Source organism: Camelus ferus, chromosome 17 (assembly GCF_009834535.1).
Source record: "Camelus ferus isolate YT-003-E chromosome 17, BCGSAC_Cfer_1.0, whole genome shotgun sequence".
Taxonomy (NCBI): domain Eukaryota; kingdom Metazoa; phylum Chordata; class Mammalia; order Artiodactyla; family Camelidae; genus Camelus; species Camelus ferus.
Window position 1 is genome coordinate 9251983 of NC_045712.1, and position 20434 is coordinate 9272416.

The 20434-nt window shown below is 36.6% G+C and overlaps 1 long non-coding RNA gene across 5 annotated transcripts in view; it reads right to left on the reverse strand.

The window, feature by feature from the left end:
• The window catches only part of LOC106729852, a 659616-nt gene that overhangs the window by 280675 nt on the left and 358507 nt on the right, over positions 1-20434 (reverse strand). For all 5 annotated transcript variants that reach the window (XR_001366270.2, XR_004311954.1, XR_004311953.1 and 2 more), the window contains one exon: positions 12348-12466. This is a non-coding gene — a long non-coding RNA (uncharacterized LOC106729852). The remainder of the gene's footprint in view (positions 1-12347; positions 12467-20434) is intronic.

The following is a 20434-nucleotide window of genomic DNA, read 5'->3' on the forward strand; positions in this document are numbered from 1 at the left end:
GTAATACACACAGCAGACAGGAATTCAGGGGTGAAAGCAGGAAGAAGGATAAAGAGGGACATTATGAAACGTAAAGAGGGACAATTTATGATGCACTTGTAACACATTTGCATTTCCAAACAAGCTAACAACTAACACTTACAGCAAAAACTATTTGCTATGCAAGATTTTTATAAAAATAAAATAGAATTTTCAATAGACCTCAAAGAATTGAATAGATCTACTAAATTAAAAATAAGTAAAGACATAGAGGACTTGATTAATAAATTGATTTAATAAATATACAGAGATATTTTCATCCATCAAATAGAGAATATGTTTTTGTATGTCCATGTACTATTTATAAAAATTAACCATTAAAAATATTTACTACATTTTTTTCAACTAGAGTTATATTTTCAGGCTATGCTTTTTAAAAATCATAAACCAATACAAATGTCTAATGCAATTAGATATAGACAAAAGATGATCAAAATAATTTTATATTTAAAAATAAATTTTCTAGATATTTCCTAGAAAATGAAATTAAATACAATCTAAAAAATACTGAGCTGGAGACTATTTCATCCCAAATTTAGTGGGTTCAGTGAAAACCATACTATTAGGACTAGTTCTAATTTTAAAAGTCTTCATTATTAGAGAAGACAAAAAATAAAACTATTATGTAGTACCTTAAGAAATAGTAAAAGAACAAGATAAACAAAAAGAAACCAAGATACACTTAAAATTAAGGACATAGAAAGTGAATATGAAGTAGAATGAATAAATAAAATTGAAAATTGAGTCTTGTAAAATGGCTAGTGAAATAGATGGCCTTCTTGTAATTATGATTGGTACAAAAAGAAAAAATATAAAAATAGATACAAGTAAGAATGAGAAGTGGGGCATACAACCCAGACATTCAGGAGAAATGAAACAAATCTTGAGGCTCTTCTGCCTGAAACTTTATGGCAACTAATTAGAAAACCTAGAGAAAATGGGTGACTACCTGGCCCAACACATTTTAACAAAATTACTTCTCAAAGAAAAGGATAATCTGGGTAGACCATTTATCCTTTAAGACATTAGATGGTGATTAGAAATGTGCCATGAAAAAGATTCTAGTTCCAGATGCTCTCAAAGCTGACTCTTTTCAATCTTTAAGGACATATACATTGTTACACAAACTTTTAAAAAAAATATGAAAATTCTTCCCCAGCCATTTTATGGAACCGAGTTTGTGTTAATACCAAAACCTCGCAAAGACATCACAAAAGAAACAAGACTACAATATTAACTCACTTTTAAAGACAGATGCAAAATTCTAAATAAAATGTTTAAAATGAAATCCAACAGTGTATCCGAGACTACCGCATGTGACTGACCAAGTGATGTAGTATCAGCAAAGTCTATCAAATAGTCCCTTAATAAATTAAAGGAGGAAAACAGATTTATGATAACGTTCATGGACTACAAGAAGATATTTGTTAACATCAACAGCCATTTCTAATGAAAACGCTAAGTCAAGCAGGAATAGAAAGTTACTAATTTAAATAAAACTCAATAGATTTACCATGAACCAATACAAGTGTTATCTGCAAATCATTTCACCTTCAAGTTTTGCTATTTTATTTCTAACCTATCCCACTGTATCTCTCCATTCCTTTCTCCTGTGAAGGAAAAATACTGCAAACCATATCAGTAAACAAAGAATGCTGAAACCATCAAGTTATCAGTGGCTGCCCACACCCCCCAGTGAAGACAAGCCTGCAGCCCAGCCTCTGCAGCCACTCACGAAGGTGCACCCTAAGGGGACTCAGAATAATAAAGGACAAGATACTGGTCCTAAATAGCTAGGTGCTTGTCAAAGGAATGAATTCAATGAGCCCAAATGTTTGCTTCCTCTCATACACAGAAAAGCACTAAATTCTTTAACTTGAGATGCCTGCTCTTAAAGAAGATAAATAACAAGTAATCTTTATTGTTCCAACTACCTGGTCTTTGTTGTAAAGCTCCTATATATCCTAGCTCCTCCCCTACCTCTTCTGAGCGGTCCCTCAGAATCCTCCCGCCTCGAGTCCTCCAGCCAAATAAAACATAACTCTCAACTTTTAGGCTGTGCATTTATTTCAGTTGACACTCCCTTCCATGAGCAAACATTGATTGTATGCCTGTATATTTCAGGCACTGTGCTGGGCCACAATGGAAAGAAATTAAATATATAATCCAAAAAGAAATATGAAAAATTAGCATCAAATGAAAACAATACAAAGTGACACACTAGGGGCAAGTTAAAAAACTGACTCCCTACTGACCAAGTTGACCTCAATTTCCCTCTTCTGAATTGGACAAGGATTGAAAATTAGCTTTTAGCATACAAGTTAAGACATTTTCTACAAATGGGGTCCATGATCGGATAACAGTGAAATAACTTCTGTTTTTCTCATATATTGTAACAGTCTGAACCAAACTAAAAACAAAAGCAAAATAGCAATAGCATTTTACCAAAGGGAAGAGTGTGCATTTCTCTAGCATTTCCATGGTCCCTGCACTTCTCTGGGATTTTCCAAAGTTTGCATTTAATCAGAGCACCCTGAAGTGACTGCAGGCAGGAGAAACCACTATTATGCTGCAGGGGTTGCTGACAGACAGCTTCAGGAGCGTTTAGTTAACAAATCATTACTTAGTGTTTGTAAGACTTCTACCTGAACCCAAACAGAGCGTGTAACTGTCTTGGAAGAACAAAGCCATCAATTGTAAAACAAACCTTGGTAAAGGCAGCTAGGATCAGCAGGGAGGGGAAATAAAGTAATTTATTCAAATTGTATATTTGAATAGTAAGAATTTTTTTTCTAAAAGTAACATAGATTTGGCATCATTTAAAAAATGTGAACGATAGGTCTTTGCTTTAAGGACAAAGAGTGTATTTGTTAAGTTGAAGGAGAGTGAAAATGAAATGAGAAAAGAATACTAATAAACCACTCAAGTAAGAAATGACCACGTGTACATTCTCCAACTTTTGTGCAAAGCATGTGGCAATGTTGGGTTTAGTTTTGTCACGGAAAAGAGAAAGGCAAAGTTTTAACGCTAACCTGTCATTGTGATATCCTAACTTCTGCCCTATTCAAGACACTTAATCATCTTCTAATTGCCAAGGCCACACATAGGCAGGGAAGAGGGGGCAGGGCTGAACCAAATGCAGAAGAGGAAAAAAAAGAAAAGAACAAAGCTCAAAGCAGCAGAGGTAACTATTATTTTTCAAAGACTACGCGAAGCATTGAAATTCTGATACCTCATTCCTGTGACAAAAATTGTAATGAGAACAGGAAATGGTACCCCATGAATCCACTGTCCTGACAATGATTTAATGAGAATGGGAAATGGTGAGAGCATAACTAATTCGCATTATGATCCTAAAGTTGTCATCTTGTGGTTCTGCTCAGATGCTGCGAAATGAAGGATGTCGGACATCAGCTGGGAGAGTGCGAGGAAAAGCATGAAGACGGTGACACTGCGTGGCCTGAAAGTAATAGCGGCATGTGTTAGTGATGGAGGGGTGCCGCGCGGGAGGGGCAGGAGGGAGAGATGAAGCCTGGCGTTGGTCTGCTGAATGACAAACTAGGAATCCACTTAAAGGCGGCAAGGGTGCGAACTGGAAGGGAGAGACCAGCAGGTAAGGCAAAGGCTGTGATGTAAAAGTGAGCGAGGAAGTAACCAAAAGGTCAAATGAGACTGCATAAATGGGGGAAATCTGCCGAGTCTGGATGTTTTGCATTTTATCTTCTCTTGGAGTTAGTCAAGTCTGTTAAAAAGCAATTGATTTTGTGGTTTTAATGTAAAGCCTCTTTTCCTCCTTTAGCAAATAAAGTTTTGCATTCAAATCTCTAAACTGTGCATTTTATAAGGGAAGCAATCAAAGGTACCCCATCTCAGCTGCAAAAGCTCTGGAATACAGTGGTCAGTGGGAGAAAGAATGTCATTCAGCTCGATTGTGCTGGTGGAAACCAGCTCTCAGGACATCAAGATTACTTAGAATCCAAATTCCACAGATGACAGAAAGTAATTTATTTCTTGTAAACAAATAAATTTTGACCATTTCTCTAAATAGCAACTCAGGTTCTAGACAGTTTTGAGGGCCAGATTATTCCAAAACTTCTAGACTTCACTGAGCATGCCAAGGCAATGTTCATCGTCTGCTTACATTTTGGGAAATATGTTACCATACATGGCATGGTTAAAAAATCAGCAGGTAAATGGAGAAATAAAACATCCTAACTATGCAAATTATGCATTTTCAAACATGACTTGCTCCTCAAAGAACTAGCCATTTAAAGTTGTTGCTTAAAATTTCGTCTGTAAGGCTGCCTTAACATTTAGAATGCTTCTCACAGGTGAATCCTCCAAGAATAAAGAAAACAGAGAGTCATGATGGAGATCAAATACTAAAAACCTCTGGGAAAAGAAACTGTATTTTACTGATTACAATACCAAAGCAGCATAGTGATCATGTTCCAGATTCATTCTACAAAATAACAAAAACAATAATAAAGAGTGGCATTTTTCCATGCAGTTTTCTCTTAGCACCTTTTATTTAAATACAACAATAAAGAGATGTTTTTGAAGATGAAAAGCAACTTAGAGAAAAAATGAAAATGACTGATTCTCTCACCACTAGTCAAAAACCTTTCAGACTAAGATAAATGACTCAAAGCCATTAGAAAAAAATTATTGCAAACTTACGTGTGCCTAAGCTCCCCCCTGCTTTGCATTTTGATTCATATTTAAAATATTGATTCCATCAAATGGAGGAACAGTTAGTGTCAGCAAGATGATGATGGAGAAAATGAAGTCAAAGGTGAACAATGTAAACAGTGGATTTATTTATTTATGCGCAGGTGAAGGTGCCAGATTTCACTTATATTGAAGACTTACTCAATTTATTAATTTAATCCTCCTAAAGCACCACTTTACAAAGCGATGCAATTTCAGATCAAACAGATCACTGCGTACTTGTTGAATTCACGGTTAATGATACACGAATTTGTAATCCAGAATGATACATAACTGAGTGAGCTACCTTATTTTCCTCCCCTACTACAGGAGAGGTGCACAACGAAAGATGATCATGTTCAAGGAAGAAATGTGAATGACATTCTCAAAAGTTGAACTATACTGAACAATAATAATGTCTAATGAAAATGAAATATTTAATGTCCATATTGAGGTCCTCAATCATGGATTATGTGGTCACGTAAGGGGTGTCAAATGCCAATGAGAATTTCAATCTGACCCAGCAAAAATGAAGTAAGCAACATCCAGTATTTCATCTGTTATGTCCATTTTCACAGTGAAGGATTGGTTCCATCATGCTTATTACTCAATCCAATGTCAAGGTCTTAAAAACAAATTTTGAAAGCACTTAAGAGGTTCTTTTAGCAGCTGTATTTAGTAACAAATGGCAGATATCTATTAATGCAAGTACATCTTATATAAAATATTTTAATATGGATTTTTGGTGAGAGTATATTCTTATTAACATCAGGTGGAAATTGACACATCACAGCAGCTCTTTGAGATGAAAGATCCATTTAGTCCCATCTTCAAATTATGGATTGATACAATATTCTATGCCATAATGGTTCCAAAAGCATTGTTAGTGCTATGTATTATTCATGTTTTTGGGTACCATTGTTTCAGCTCATAATAGAGTGTCTCACAGTTGTGAGTGAGGCTTATAATGAACTGAAGAAAATGATCTAACTCTAGTATTTTAACAGGTCACCTAGTTGGTGCAGAGGACATCCGGGCACTATATTTGTATCAGTACTTGGCACTGGACTCAAACTTGAGAAAAGAAGGATTTTAAGTTCTGAATGATCTACTTCCTCCCACAAGCACAATATGTTTACGAGGGTATTTTTAAAGATGCATATAGTTGTCAGGTATGATGGCTAGGGTGGGGAATTCAGTTTGAAAATAAATACGGTTTAAACATAGTCCAATATATGTCCATTAGGAATAAAACAAATTGTACTACTTAGCTATGGAATCGAAACATTGTAAAACTTGCTTCCCAAACTTTACCGGGCATACAAAATCACCTGGGCATCTTGTTCCCATGCAGATTCTAATTCAGGAAAGCGGAAGCAGGGCCTGAGATTTTGCATTTCTAACCAACTGTCAGAAGGTGCTGCTCACTGGACCAATGAGGAAGAGGATCACTGTGGATATCTAAACCACTACCCGCTAGTCTGGGATTTGCCACTCTGTGGACCTAGGATCCCAGTACTAACCACTTCATAAGGATGTTATACTGAGAGAATTAAATCAGAAATACACGCAAAGGGTTTAGCATAACAAACAACTACATCCTCACTGGCCGCTTTTGGAGGTTACCTACCTTGTTTATTCCTCAGGCTTAACACCAAAAATAAATGTTAATTTAAAAGCCAACTCTTGGGCAAGCTCTATTCTCTGATTATATGAGTCCGGTGACAGGTAATTATCAAGACCTTATAAGGCAGTAGATCTAATTATTAGAAAGCACTTCCTACTTTATCTGATATATCTGCTATTCTATGATAAGAAATACAACTTTTAGTTTTGTGTTTCGGAAACTGACCAAAAATAAATCGAATCCCTTTCTGTATGTCAGTAGCACTAATATTTTATGATATGCGGTTATTTTATTTTCCCCAAAATTTGAATTTTCAAAATATTTTTTGGAACAGAATACCTTCTCTTGGTTCAAAAATCAAAAAAGCAGCAGAAGGTATTGAAACAGATGCTGTGGGTACAAGGTCTACTACTCCATGCCTGCGACTGAGAGCAGGTGCAGCTGTGCCGGAGGGCTCCGCATCTCCAAGCAGTCATCAATCAGTGAGGTGCCCTTGCCCACTGCTGGGGTCACTCTGATGTGCAGTTCACACGGTTTGCCAGAGGTTGCCAGTGGGATAAAGCTCCAGTTGCTCATGGTGGTCACCTGTTTCATCATTCATCATCTACTGCTTCCTTCCCTTCCCTGCTGCCCTGCTACGCTTCCTAGGATCACCTCCTAAAATGCTACTTGGATGAAAATTGTCAGCTCAGGGTCTGCTTCTATGGGAGCCACATCAAGTCAGGGATGAAGTAGAAAGTTTCCCTCTAGTCCCTTTTCTATCCTCCCTCTGCCCAGTTCTCACCCCCAATAGAGAAGTTATTTCCTTCGTTTCTTTCTAAGTTTTAACTCTGTGAATCTCCAAGCAAGTTAAGATGCTTATTCCTTTCTATTTAAATAAAATATAACAAATATACTCACACTATGCTGCACCTGGTTTTTTGACTTAATATATCTTGGACATCTTTCAATATCAGTGTACATGGAGCCTTTATTCCTTTGCACGACTGTGTGGTATTCCACTGTATGTAAATGACCAGCTGGTCCAAACCCCTTTTGCCATTTCTTCTCCAGCGTCTACATCTCCATTTTATTTGATTACTGATTGAATGACAAGGTTTAATCATCTTAACGACCTCCTCTGGCCACAAACCTATATTTACGATGTCCTTTTCAAAATATTATCCCTCATAATAAACAATTCTCTTACAAGAGATCATCTCTAGCACAAGAGAAGTAGGATACTGTTCCTCCTACCCGAGACAAAAATAAAGTTGCAGACAGCTTGCTCACTGTGGTACCTGGGAGGCTGACACTGAATTTGTAAACAGGTAAAGCTCTTGAGACTTCTCCACACATAAGTTCTCAGCCTGTATTTATATAATTAACTTCTTTTAAACACAGGTCTGGAACTTTACCTTCTGGGTATATTATATGTCCACTGTTTTAGCTCCTTGTCCTAGACCATATTTCTAACACAATCATTAGCTTCCAATTATTGGACATTTAAAATTGCCAAGCCCTCTCATGTGTACTTTATACGTATCATTTTTTTTATCAGTTTATTAATTATCTTATAAGTTAATTATTGTCCCCATTTACAGAAGAGGAAATGGATGCTCAGAGAAGGTAAGTCACTTGTCAGAGTCAAGTAATCAGCAAGTGGTAAAACTCAGGATTGAGATGCTTCAGTCTTCATCCTATTGTCTAATGAACAAACTGTCCTTCCCAGCTTTCTGTCAAGGGCATAGAACAATCACTGCCCTCAGTTAAGTAGTTGATAAAATTACAAATTATAATATGACTAGGGAATGAGTCATGAATGGATTTCTATAGAGAACACTTTCCTGTTACACTAGCTAAAGTTCTCCAGAGAAGCAGAACCAATGGGAGAACCATACAGTTCTCTTATGACACATCGTATATATTTGTGTACAAACGTATACATATGTATAAGAGGGAATTTATTATAGAAATTGTCTCACACAGTTATGGAAGCTGGTTAAGTCCCATAATCTGCCATCTACAAGCTGAAGAACTGGGAAAGCCAGTGGTGTAACTCCCACTCTGGGACTGAAGTCTCAAGTCCAAGGTTCCAAGAAACCTGAAATCCAACATCAGAGGGCAGAAGGAAGAGGACATCCCAGCTCAAGAAGAAAGGGAATTCACCCTTCCTCCACATTTTTGTTCTACTGGGGCCATCGAGAGATTGGCTGGCGACCACCCACACAGGTGTGGGCAAATCTTCTCTACTCAGTGTATGGACTCTTTGACTGATTCAAATACTCAATCTCTTTCAGAAACAACCTCACAGACACACCCAGAAATAATGTTTTACCAGCTATCTGTGCATCCCTTAGACCAGGTGACATATAAAATTAGCCATCACACCTCTTTTAGTACTGATCAGTAATCAATACGCTTTAGATTCTGTCTTTCAAAAAGTTAATACGCTTCTACAGATATTATAATATATCCTTTTACCATTGCCCAGAAGAATATCATGGTTGTTACAGATTTAAAAACAGTAACATAACAACAACAAAACCCCAAACCCTTTACTACATTAACTTTTTCTCCTTTATCAGGTAAGGAAAAGGGATTTGTTTGGTATGACTTGTTTTTAGAACCTCTACTGTGGGTTGCAGAAAAAACGCTTTGCTTTCCAAGCCTCCCAATCTGCCACTTAAAGAACGAGTCAGCTGATTTTGCTAGGAATTAATGCAAACTTATTAGGCTGTCTCTTCCAGAATCTGAATTTTTCTACACTTTGGAGAATTTTAACAGGGTTTACTCAGTTCTCATTTTCTAACACGTCTCCCATCCTCCAGAATTCCTTGTAGATGACTGGGATACATTCTAGAATTATAACCACAACTGGCACCCTGGACAGAAGCCATCTGAAGCTTTAGGAAAATCTACTTTAAGGAGCCCCACACAGTCAGTTTACTCCCTCCCCTGGGCATCCTGCTTCCTCCTTCCATTTCAGTTTGAAGACAATTTCTGGTGGAGGAAGAAAGAGAGGTGGCATCCAGTAAGCTTCTTCCTCACTGTCATTAGTTATCGATACACCATCAGCCTCATCTCTTCCCAGTGCTTCCTTTTCCTCCTAACAATCCATAAAACCTTCTTTACAAAAATTATTTTTAGAGCATTTTGAAAGCTGCAGATCATTTTAGACACTGGCCTTTTATATATTGCTTTTCTGTTCCATATCATCATTTGTTCAAACTCTTTTTTTTCCCCCAGTGACTACATCATTGCAGGTCATTCTTTATAGACCCATTATTTCTATTTGATATCTTGTAAGAATTTAATTTATAAGAGCCTTCCATCTTGGAGTCACCTTTTTCTTCTGCTGTCATTGGCCATGGAATTTTCTGCATCATTTCCAACAAACTTAAACTTTGGTGGGGTCTAGGTTTATGGTTTTTAAAATGCCCCTTTATAATTTTGTGAGGAAAATGGTCAACTGCTACAAAGTAGGAAGCAGAATGATTTCTAGCAAATAGCACTGTGTTTTCCTTAATTGGGTATGTGCGTCAAAGTAAAACAAACACATAGTTTTAATATCTAATATTGTGTGATCTAGTGTTATACACTGAAAGTGCTAAGTGGAAGTAGTGCAACATAATAGTATTAATAATGTTTCACTTTATGGCAAAAAATTGAAATAACAGAAATTCTCTCCGATTTTAAAATTTAATCAGGGGCTGCAGTTAAAAGCAGGTAGTCTCAGTAAATTATGCTTACAATACTCTCATAAAAGATTCTTCACCCCCTTTGATGCTATCATTTGAAACAAAGAGTGGTTTATGTGCATCTTTAATGACTACTGTGCTCCTTTACAGCACTCTATACTGACTATTATACAAAAACACTTTAAGGCATCTTATAATAATCCACATATCTTTAATTAGCCCCCTATCTTTATCTACACATCTTTATTTCAAGTGTCTGAAGCATCTGTATTCTCATCTATTTCCCTGCACCCTCCTTGGTACTGGAGATCTCCCCATCTCTGAGGCTCTCCATCCTTTGTCCTACCCTCTTGCCCTGCTAGACCAGCAAGCATCTTTACATCTGTTTGTTCTACATGATGGTCCCTGCTTCAAAAGGCATTTGAATAACGGCTTTATGACTAACGAAATTTGAATACCAACTACCTAAAATCCTGGTGTAACTAAACTGAGTACTTTCTTCCTGAACTAGTTTAAACTACAATGAGACATAATGGAAATATGTGTTTTGACGATGTAGTTGAACAAATTTGCTTCATCAATCCACCCATAAAAATGTCGAAGGAGATAAACATGAAGACACAGCTATCCCAAGCCCAAGTAGAATTTACAGTAATTCCATCTTTTAGGGAGGCAAGTGGCTAAGCAAATTCTTGCTCTGTGAACCTGGTGTAAAAACAAAGTCCTCACTAACAGCATCTTACATCAGAGACAGAAGCTGTGCTGGCCAGACAAGTTAAGAGCCCATCTCTTAACTCTTTGCTGATCAAGTAGAACCAGAATCCTTCTACCTTCAATAGGTCCTCTTGGTAAATTCATTGTAAGGCCACAGAAAAAAAATTTTGATCTACAAAGATAAATGGATGTATATATATGGTCTTGTGGGATGTTCCCACACATTACTGTCTGTCTAGGATAGATCAGTCATTTTAAAATAAATAAGGACTAAATGACATAATAATTTTGAGTTAAAAACCATGTACTAATGTTCATCTGCTACATAAAGCCATTCTTTTTAAGCATTAATGAGCTCTATTTGAAAGTATACACAGAAAACCACAGAATAGTAAACATGTTCTCTAACAATACAGAATATAGCCTCTGAGCATGATAAACAAAATTATATTAAAATTAATCAACATTATAAAAACTAGACATTAAAGAGCTATCTCCATAAGCCGCCTAAAACTATTGGTCTCAAACAAAGCAAATACATAATTATAAACTATTTTGGAGACAACAAAAGTGAAACTTATTTACAGCATTTTGTGAGATTCCACCAAATACAAGTTGAGGAACAAATTCAAAATGTGGCATTTTATATTTAAAATATAAAAACAGGCAAATGGACCAGATTTAACCTGCCAGCCATAGTTTGCCTACTTCTGTTCTAAGAGATGGCACTGTTAAGAGGCATATGAAAAATTTAACAGGTGCTTTACTGTTAGCGAGAAGAAGTAAAAATGTGCAGGGGATGGGAGAGCTGAACTCTTCTGCCAGCACTGTACATCACCTTTGTCACTCAATCTTGAACATATATTAATGATAATGTATTATCTCTGGACAGATAAACTCAGCGCCATTTCTCAATGGGCCTGAATAAGGCCTCAGAATCCTTCTTAACCCATTTCTCTAGGCAGTCACAAACAATTAGAACTGACAGAAAACATAAAACCTTTTTGCCACTCCTAATCTTCTATACTCTTATTAGTGTATGTTATTGAGAATTTGACCCAGAACTTTGGCTTGACAGAATAGAGAGGAATCATCACCTTGCCTGACCTAAACTGTTGTAGCCTATGATCACAAACACTTTTGCAACCTCATCATGCCACTGACACACATTAAGCTAACAATCAACTAAAACCTTGAAGCCTTCTCCAAACCAGCTGCTGTTAAGTCATGCCTTAAATGCCTTCTATGTTAGATTCGAATGTATAATCTCCCAGCTTCAACTAAGTCAAATCAGCATGCCTTTGAACTTTATGCCATTTCAACATAAGACAATGGTCACAAACAGAATTCCTTAACACACCATTTGAAACTCTCTTCTTGATAACCGAAATAACCATGTTTTAAATTACTCTACCCATCAGGTGTAAAAATCTTTGTGGTAATATTTATATTCACACCATACATAATATCTACACACAAAAAATACTTTTTTGAGCATATAGGAAAATTTTTTTCAAAACCATATCATTGGTTTACTAAATTAAGCAATAAAGATAACTTCAAGACTGTTCTCCTACCTTTGAGCCTCAAGCACGGACTCCAGCTAGAAAAAGCTTTAGGCAAGTAGTGATTCCAGGAATTTCTTGTTTTCCAACTAAGTCTCTTGGTTGAGCAACAGAACAGAATACCTGTCATCCTGAAAGATAAAGAATGTACACAAAATTGAGTTTCACAGTGCTAAACAATAAAAAAAAAAAAGTGAGTTGTGTTACAGTACAGCTATCAAACATTAAATACTATCATGGAAGAGCTTTGAAAAGTTACAGGTGTTATACAAACATCAGGAATCACTTTTTTGGTATGTATTTTGTTGCCTTAAGGTGGACAGTGTTATTCCACCTGCATTTCTAGAAAAGAGATAGTAGAGTAGCATCCTGTAGTCTTAATTTATCATCCCGACTATATTTTCTTCATTTTAAGTTTATTTTCTCAAGATATAATTATTTTCCTTTTAGGTCTGATTTTCTTGGTGAAAAATGTAGCAACCCATTTGGTTAACACTGATTTCTTGGGATAACAGAATGCTTTTAATAGAGAAGATTATTTGGATGTATTCTTATACAGGGATCAGCACACTTTCGCTATAGTCCAGAAAGTAAACATTTTCAGCTTGGCAGGCTACGAAGCTGTGTCCTCAACTCTCCCTGAAATACTCACAGTCTTTTTTACGTTCTACATTTAAATATGTAAAAACCACACTTGGCTCACAGACTGTACAAAAACAGGTGGTAGGCCAGATTCGGCCATTATTTGGTGACGCCTGCTCCAGAATATTGCCTGTTAAACAAAAGTAAGACCACAGTTGCCTGGACATCCATCAAAACCTGAAACTTAGTCATTTCCTTTTGTGTGTTTATGGGACAAGACAGATGACACAGTTCAAAAATTACCTCCATTTCGATCAAAGAAATTCCATGAGACAAGTTTTGAATTCTTTCAATTGAGAAAATAGGACCCAAAGAATCCTAAAGTTTCTCTTTCAATAAACAAATATTAAATACTTATTGCCATTTGCCAAACCGTGTGCTGTGAAATGAAAAACAAAATCAAACCAAACCAACACCACGAACCCAAATAGATCCCAAGCCCCTTCCACTGAAACAGTACAGCATTTATAGATGACATCTTCCTACTTTACCTAGAGATACACGTCAGAAAGGACTATATAAAAGGCTTAAACATAGTTTTCACCAAAAACCATGAATGAAACTTGAAATCCTTTCTTTAAATTTTTCAAACCTGTTTCTTCTCCTACTCAAATAATTTCAATATAAATATCTTTAAAGACTTTGTAATAAATAATTACATAGCCAAAAGCTGAACACACACAGCTCTTTAGTCTGATAATAAACTGTAAAGTCAACGTCCACCAACGATGAGGAAGAGTAAGTCAAACTGCATGTTAAGTAAGTATAAAGAATTACAACAAGCTTCCCAAGTCAAAATTGTTTATTTCTTCTTTTTCAAAAAAGAATTAAACTTATATCTAACAACACAGAGAAACTTCTATGCATCCTCAGGCATTCTAGCTTGTCGCTGAGTAGAACCGTAGGGGTGTTCTGTCACCTTCTCTGCCTACAGTGCGCATTTTGAACATTCCTCCCATCCTAGAAGAATTCCTCATCTTAAGAGTCCTGCATCCCCATGATAGAAGCTGAAAACCCTGCTTTCAGAACTGGACTTTGCCCGCCTGAGATTTCACTTTGAAAGAAGCAACATGGAGAAGCTGGGGCCAGGTACACAGAGTTCACATCTGCCTGAGCGCAGAAGGGCTTGGCTCTCAATGGCAGGAAGGCAGACGTTCTACAATCTCATACACGCAGCAGCAGCGGCCACTGAAGCTGTGGTGTCCGTATGAAGCAGGAGTGGCTCTTCTTGGGAACCATCCCTTTGTGGTTGGGCGGTGTTCCTTGCTGTGCAGTCTCCAAGACTCATCCTCTGGCCCTCCCTGTGAGCTCCCTGACTTCGTGTGTCTCAGGTTCCTGCAGCGGGTTGATTTACGTCCCCCAGAAAAGACATGTGGGAAAGCTTAACTATTGGTACCTGTGAATGTGAATTTATTTGTGAAGTAGGGTCCTTGCAGATGTACAGAAGTCATGGGTCAGAATCCAGTATGGCGGGTGTCCTTATAAGGAGAGAAAATAAAAGACACACAGGGAAAATGCCATGTGACAATAGAAGCAGAGATTAGAGTGAGGCAGCTGCCAGCCAAGAAATGCCACGGATTGATGGCAACCACCAGAAGCTGAAAAGAGGCAAGAAAATACTTACCCAGAGTCTAAGAGGGAACATAACCCTACTGGCACCTTGATTTTGGCCTTTGAGCCTCCATGACGGTAAGAGAATACATTTCTGTTAAGCCACCCAAGTTGTGATATTTTGTTATGGCAGCCCTAGCAACCTAATAACAGTTGGCGTCCTCAGAAGGGGACCCTGAGACAAGGATTTAGTGCAAGTGACTCTTCAGAAAATGCTCCCAGGAGAAACTAGTAAGAAAGCAGAGAGAGCAGGACAGGGAAGGATTTAGGAGCCAAGTATGTACGAGATCTTAGGCAAACTCCCAGGAGTTTAAATTATACCCAAAGTTTGTCCTAATTGGAGGCAACCGAGCCGATTTTCGTACCTGGGAGCCAGTCAGTCATTGGCTGCCCCTCCAGACCTAATTTCCCTGGCACCTGGGGCTCTCTGTGCTGGGCAGGTATCTGAAGAAAGTTGCAGGTGCCAATCTGGGAAGAAAATTACTGGAAAATCTGGGTGTGAAGCACACAACACAGTAAAAGAATTTAGTGGTATTTGGGTGGAGAACGAGTTGCATTAGTATATTCATTAGTAGATTTCTTTACTGCTCAAATTTCCTAGTGTGAAGTCTGTTGTTTGCAACTAAGAACAAGAGTTGATATGCCACCCCAAAGAAGAAAATTATCTGTTATTTTTACACCTACAAAAATAGTTCAAAGTCATTCACCTTTTAAAATGTGGATGGGTTCCTAAAAATGTGGAAAGGTCCAGTTTTTATAAAGCAAGTCACATTTTAAGTGCATTAAGGGAAACTTGATATTGAAAGAAAAACTTGTGAAATATTGAGTAAAGTGAAGACTATTTCTATAAATATGCAAGCGTATCAGTTTTGTTATTACATATTTCTACAAGCTACTATTGTCTACAAATATGTTACAAGTGCCTCTCAGTTACAGAGTGCTACTTTGGGGACAATAAAAATATATGCTGTGCTTACTCTTTTCAAAGGTTCATACATCAGTATCCATATAGTCTTTGGTTAAGTCACTCAACACTTTTGAGCCTCAGTTTCCCTCCTTGTGAAATGCAGATGATAATGTTAATATGAACTGCAATGGAGATCATGATATAACTTATGTAAATACTTTTTTTGTGAGAATAAAAGATTACATAAATATAACGATATTGAGAAACATAAAAATATGGTATAAATACAAAGTCCCACAGGAATTCAAGTGAAGAATAATATCAAGTCCATGGGACCTGGGAAGTCCTAGTGGCAAGCAGATTTCTCTCAAAGATGTAGGTGCACTGGACAATTGTCAATGCATTCTAGAAAACCCTTGATGGGGGGGAGGGTATAGCTTAAGTGGTAGAGTGTATGCTTAGCACGCACAAGGTCCTGGGTTCAATCCCCAGTATCTCCTCCAAAAATAACTAAATTAATTATCTCCCCCTGCCAAAATAAAATAATTAAATAATATAATAGATAAAATATTAAAAAGATAAATAAAAATAAAAATATTAAAAAAAATCCAAACACTTGAGCCCTACATATCACTCTGCTGGCTCTAATTCCAAATACATCAGGTAAAATTCTAGTTACAATTTATCATCCCACAGAGCTTGCCTGCAAGGAGACAAAGTATCAAGCAGAGGACACATATGTCTGGGGCCTTGACAATTACATTTCTCAATGTACTCTGAGAAGTTCATACTCTAGTAAATAAGTTTGTGTGTTATCAGTTTGGTTAATGTGAGTTTGGCTTAAGAGATGACTCTGCTATTAAGGCACAAAGTCAAGTTTGAGAGACTTCAAAGTGCTAACCAGATAACTGAAACTTTTTCAATTCACCAAGATGTCCTATGTCTTGCCTTGGCAAGTAGCTATTATCCTCTTCCTTGAAATTTCCACTCTCTAGTACATTTTAAACATACTAAATGTTATAATTCTCTTTAGATTCTTGAGATTCCCTTTATTGAAACCTGCAGGATGCCTAGAGGACTCAAAAAGCTTTAATAGTCTGCAGAAAAATGTTCATCAGTTCTGAGAGCTAGTTTGAATACAGATAGTCGTTTCATGGACTTCTGGTTTCCAAAACAGAAACTACACAAACCCCCTGTATTATTTTCCCCCTCTGGATATAATCCCTTGTTCAATGATATTTGAAGTATGTTTATGGTAATTTGATTCTTGTTTGTTTTTTCAATCTATTCTTAGTGTAGAGGAATGGCAGGAATTTAAACAATCCTCTACTTTTACATCTAGGAAAACACCATTGAAATAATACCCGTTCAAGTTCAGTTCAGATTTTATGTTGAGATCCTGGTCTGGCCCCTCTAGCCTCAGAGAGAGTATTAAGTTTTCTTTCTTTCTGTCTGTTTTTCTCTCTCCTATCTTTTCTTTCCTTCGTTTCTTTCTCTTTCTAATATCTGGGTCATTGTTTTTCTTTCTGTATCACTTTTATTCTCTTTCTCTACCTAGGTTCTTCAATCTCTACTAATTTCACACACATCTTTCTTTACACATGCATGCACAGGCCTCCTCTGTTAGAAAGGAAAGAAAAATGAAGTGAAAGTGGAAGGTGGGGAAAAATAGAAGACAGGGAAAGAAGAAAGGATGGAAGAAACAAAGGGAGAAAATGAAGAGAAAACAACTGGATACATTTATCTTTTAGTCAAGCATGAATACATTACTACATTAATTTTTTTTTTTTATTAAATGCCTGTTATATGTAAGACCTTGGGCTAGGTGGTAGGAAAGTAAAGCTAAATTAGCCATGAATTTACCATCTAATAGAGCAGACATCATATCATTGTAAATAACCTAACAAAAGGCAAAAGGTAAATGAATAAGTTCCCTCAGAGACTCATAACTAAGTGACCGTTGACAGTGGAAAAGAAGGAGAGATGGCATTCAATTAGGTGGAGGATGGAGAGAGCAGAAAGGTCTCTTGGAAAGATGGCACTTGAGATGGGCCCTTGAGGATAAGATTTGCTTTCCCTTCAAATTTCTCCCATCAGTTTCACTACAAAACCCCTCAAGCAAGTTCTGTGGAGCCCCTTTCTCATCACTCCTTCACCTCCTAGCTAATCTGCCTTCTACTCTTATTCCATCCTCAAAATGGACCTTTCCAAGGATACCCACAACACTTTTACATTGAAACCCCACATCTTGGAGATTTTGATTTAAAAAACAAAACAAAATCATTTTTTTCAGAACAAAACTTGCTCTCTTCTTAACTTTTCTAACAGCAGTATTCCAAGTGTATTATCTTTGACTCAGACCAGATTCTCTAATGGAACTGATTTGGGGATTCCATCACCATCAGTATCAGGGATTTACCCTCGTACACAACCCTGAAAGACCTACTCAAAGATATAATTCAAGACTTAATGTCTACACTCTTCTGACCTAAGTGTGATGGCATCACCTTTGAAAACCTTGTTTTTTGATCCATGCTCACCTTTGACCAAGATTCAGCACATGAAGTCATCTCTGAAAAGCATATTCTATTCCAAACTACATTAACAATTAATCAGTATTTTACTAAAGATGTTGAAGGAAGACAAGAAATAGGATTTACATTACCTACCACTCAGGAGTATTGTACCACCACTGTGTGCTACCATTCTTCCTATAAAATGTCTTCCATTGGCTGCCCATGCCCCCTTCTCTATAGATGAAAATAGAAGGCTAAATTATCTTTGTCAAACAGAATGAAAATCATATACTCAAGTTGAGATGTGATATTATAACTAGGAGTATAAATTAGGAAGAGAAACATGGTGGAGAGAATAGGTAGAGAGAAAAGGAGGGTCGTAATATTTTCATCTTATATAGTATGGTGTTGAGAGTAGTCAGTGACCATGAAATGGCAGTTTAAACACATAATTTAAAGGTATAAAGTTTTTTAGAAGGCCAAAAATATCTATCAAAAATTGGTAGTAAATGGGGATACATGTGGGCAGGGCAGAACAAATGTGGTGGTATAAGCCTCTCATCTTTTATGTCCAGTATTTAACATTCAATTCTGATAAACTGAGACCTATTAATTAAGCATATTATTTAGTTTTTGGAGATAATCACTCCAAAGAACTGCATAGGAAACCATTAAAAGTGATTTCCTCCGTGTGCTAGCCTGAAGATACTGAGGAATGAGATGGCCAACTGCTACTTTAATTATAAGCCTTTTGTCCCATTTGTTTTTTTCAAACTATATACACAGATTCATATATTAAAATTTTGCAAAGGGAAAACATATTGGGAAGAATATTTTTAACATCAATTATTTGGTTGAAGGTCCTACCTGAAAATTACAGAGCTTTTTATTCTTAATAAAATTAAACATGTATTTTCATGCTAAACCTAGGTACCAGTAGATAAGCAGATTCAGACGTAAAGGTTTAATTCAGAAATATTGGGAGAACAATCTTGAGAGGGAGATGGTCTTATTGATGAAATATTCTTTTTCAGTACGAATTAGATCATTTAAAATTATTCAACTTCAAAAAATAATATTCAGCTTCAAATGCCTAGTCCAAGGGCATCATTTGAGAATCAATGTCCTAAATATTCACAGTTGGGTATATCTCACCTAAAAATAGACAGCTCCTATTTTATCAAAATAGAAGCCCCTGTAGGCAGTGGTTTGTGTCAGCCTCCCTCTGCTTTTCCTCTTTTCTTTCCCTTCTCTGTAGGGTGTCCCTAGTCTGTTGGGTGGTTTTCGCTCTCATTGATTGCCTGTACCTGTTCTCTTTTTTGTTTCGTTTTGTTGTTCAATTAATCTTCTTCTATTTGCCAATACACTCAAACCCTTAAAATTTTCTAATCTAAATGTCGCCAACAATGATTATGCCTCTGTGGGTTGCTTAACAGACGACCATATAAGTACATTAACGAATGCAAAGATTGACCCTCAAATCATCACCATTATCACTAGGTGATATTAAGTAGCTCTTCATAGTTAATAAAGTCTATAACATCAGATTTTTTGGCATTATACAACAAACTTGTCAATTTCAACATCAAACGAGATTGCAATCGGTGTGGATATGACCTCAGAAACCGAATGAGACATGTATGCAATTGTGATCATCAACTGTCTGGTTTAAATCCATGGAGGCAAAAAATCCTGTCTCTTCTAGGATGTGGACACTCCCTTACACAGCTTTCTTAAAGCTGGCGGGTTCTCCGGACAGGCAGGAGTACTTCAGTCTCATCTGTTCTAAGATTGTTTTAACAAAACTGGGTGCTTATCACAGATCACTGTCTTTTCAGATTAGAAGGCTTTTAGACCTAGACGAGTTATTTTCATGGTAATGTAATCATTAAATGTTATTAAGCAGGGGTTATAAAACAGCAATTGTTTCTCAGGACCTTGAAATTTAGGATTCTCTTTTGAGCTGCCCCTGATTCCTCTTTTTGTTGTGATCTTGGGATTAGTTATTTAGCTATTCTATATTCTAGCTTTTTATGCAAAATGAGAAAAATGCCACTTCTACGAGTAGGCTGTAAATTCCTAATGCTTAAAGCACACTTTAGTTCCTTTCATCTGAGAAAATTAAAGTAAATGAAAATATTTCATTATTAATAATCTAATTCTCTTTGAATCTCTGATTAATACCATTTTAATATATGAGATTTTCAAAATTGGGTCATATCCTATATAAATTTTTGAAAGTGGAAGCTATATACAAATAGAAAAATTTGAGTTAAAACTAATTCCCCTAAGAAGATCTAAAATGGACATAATACCTCATGAATTAAGCATAAAATAGCAGATTCAGGTACAGTTTCCTTCAAAACCCAGTAGTATATTGCTACTTTTAAGTATTTTATTTTCATTAGTGGTGAGATAAGCAC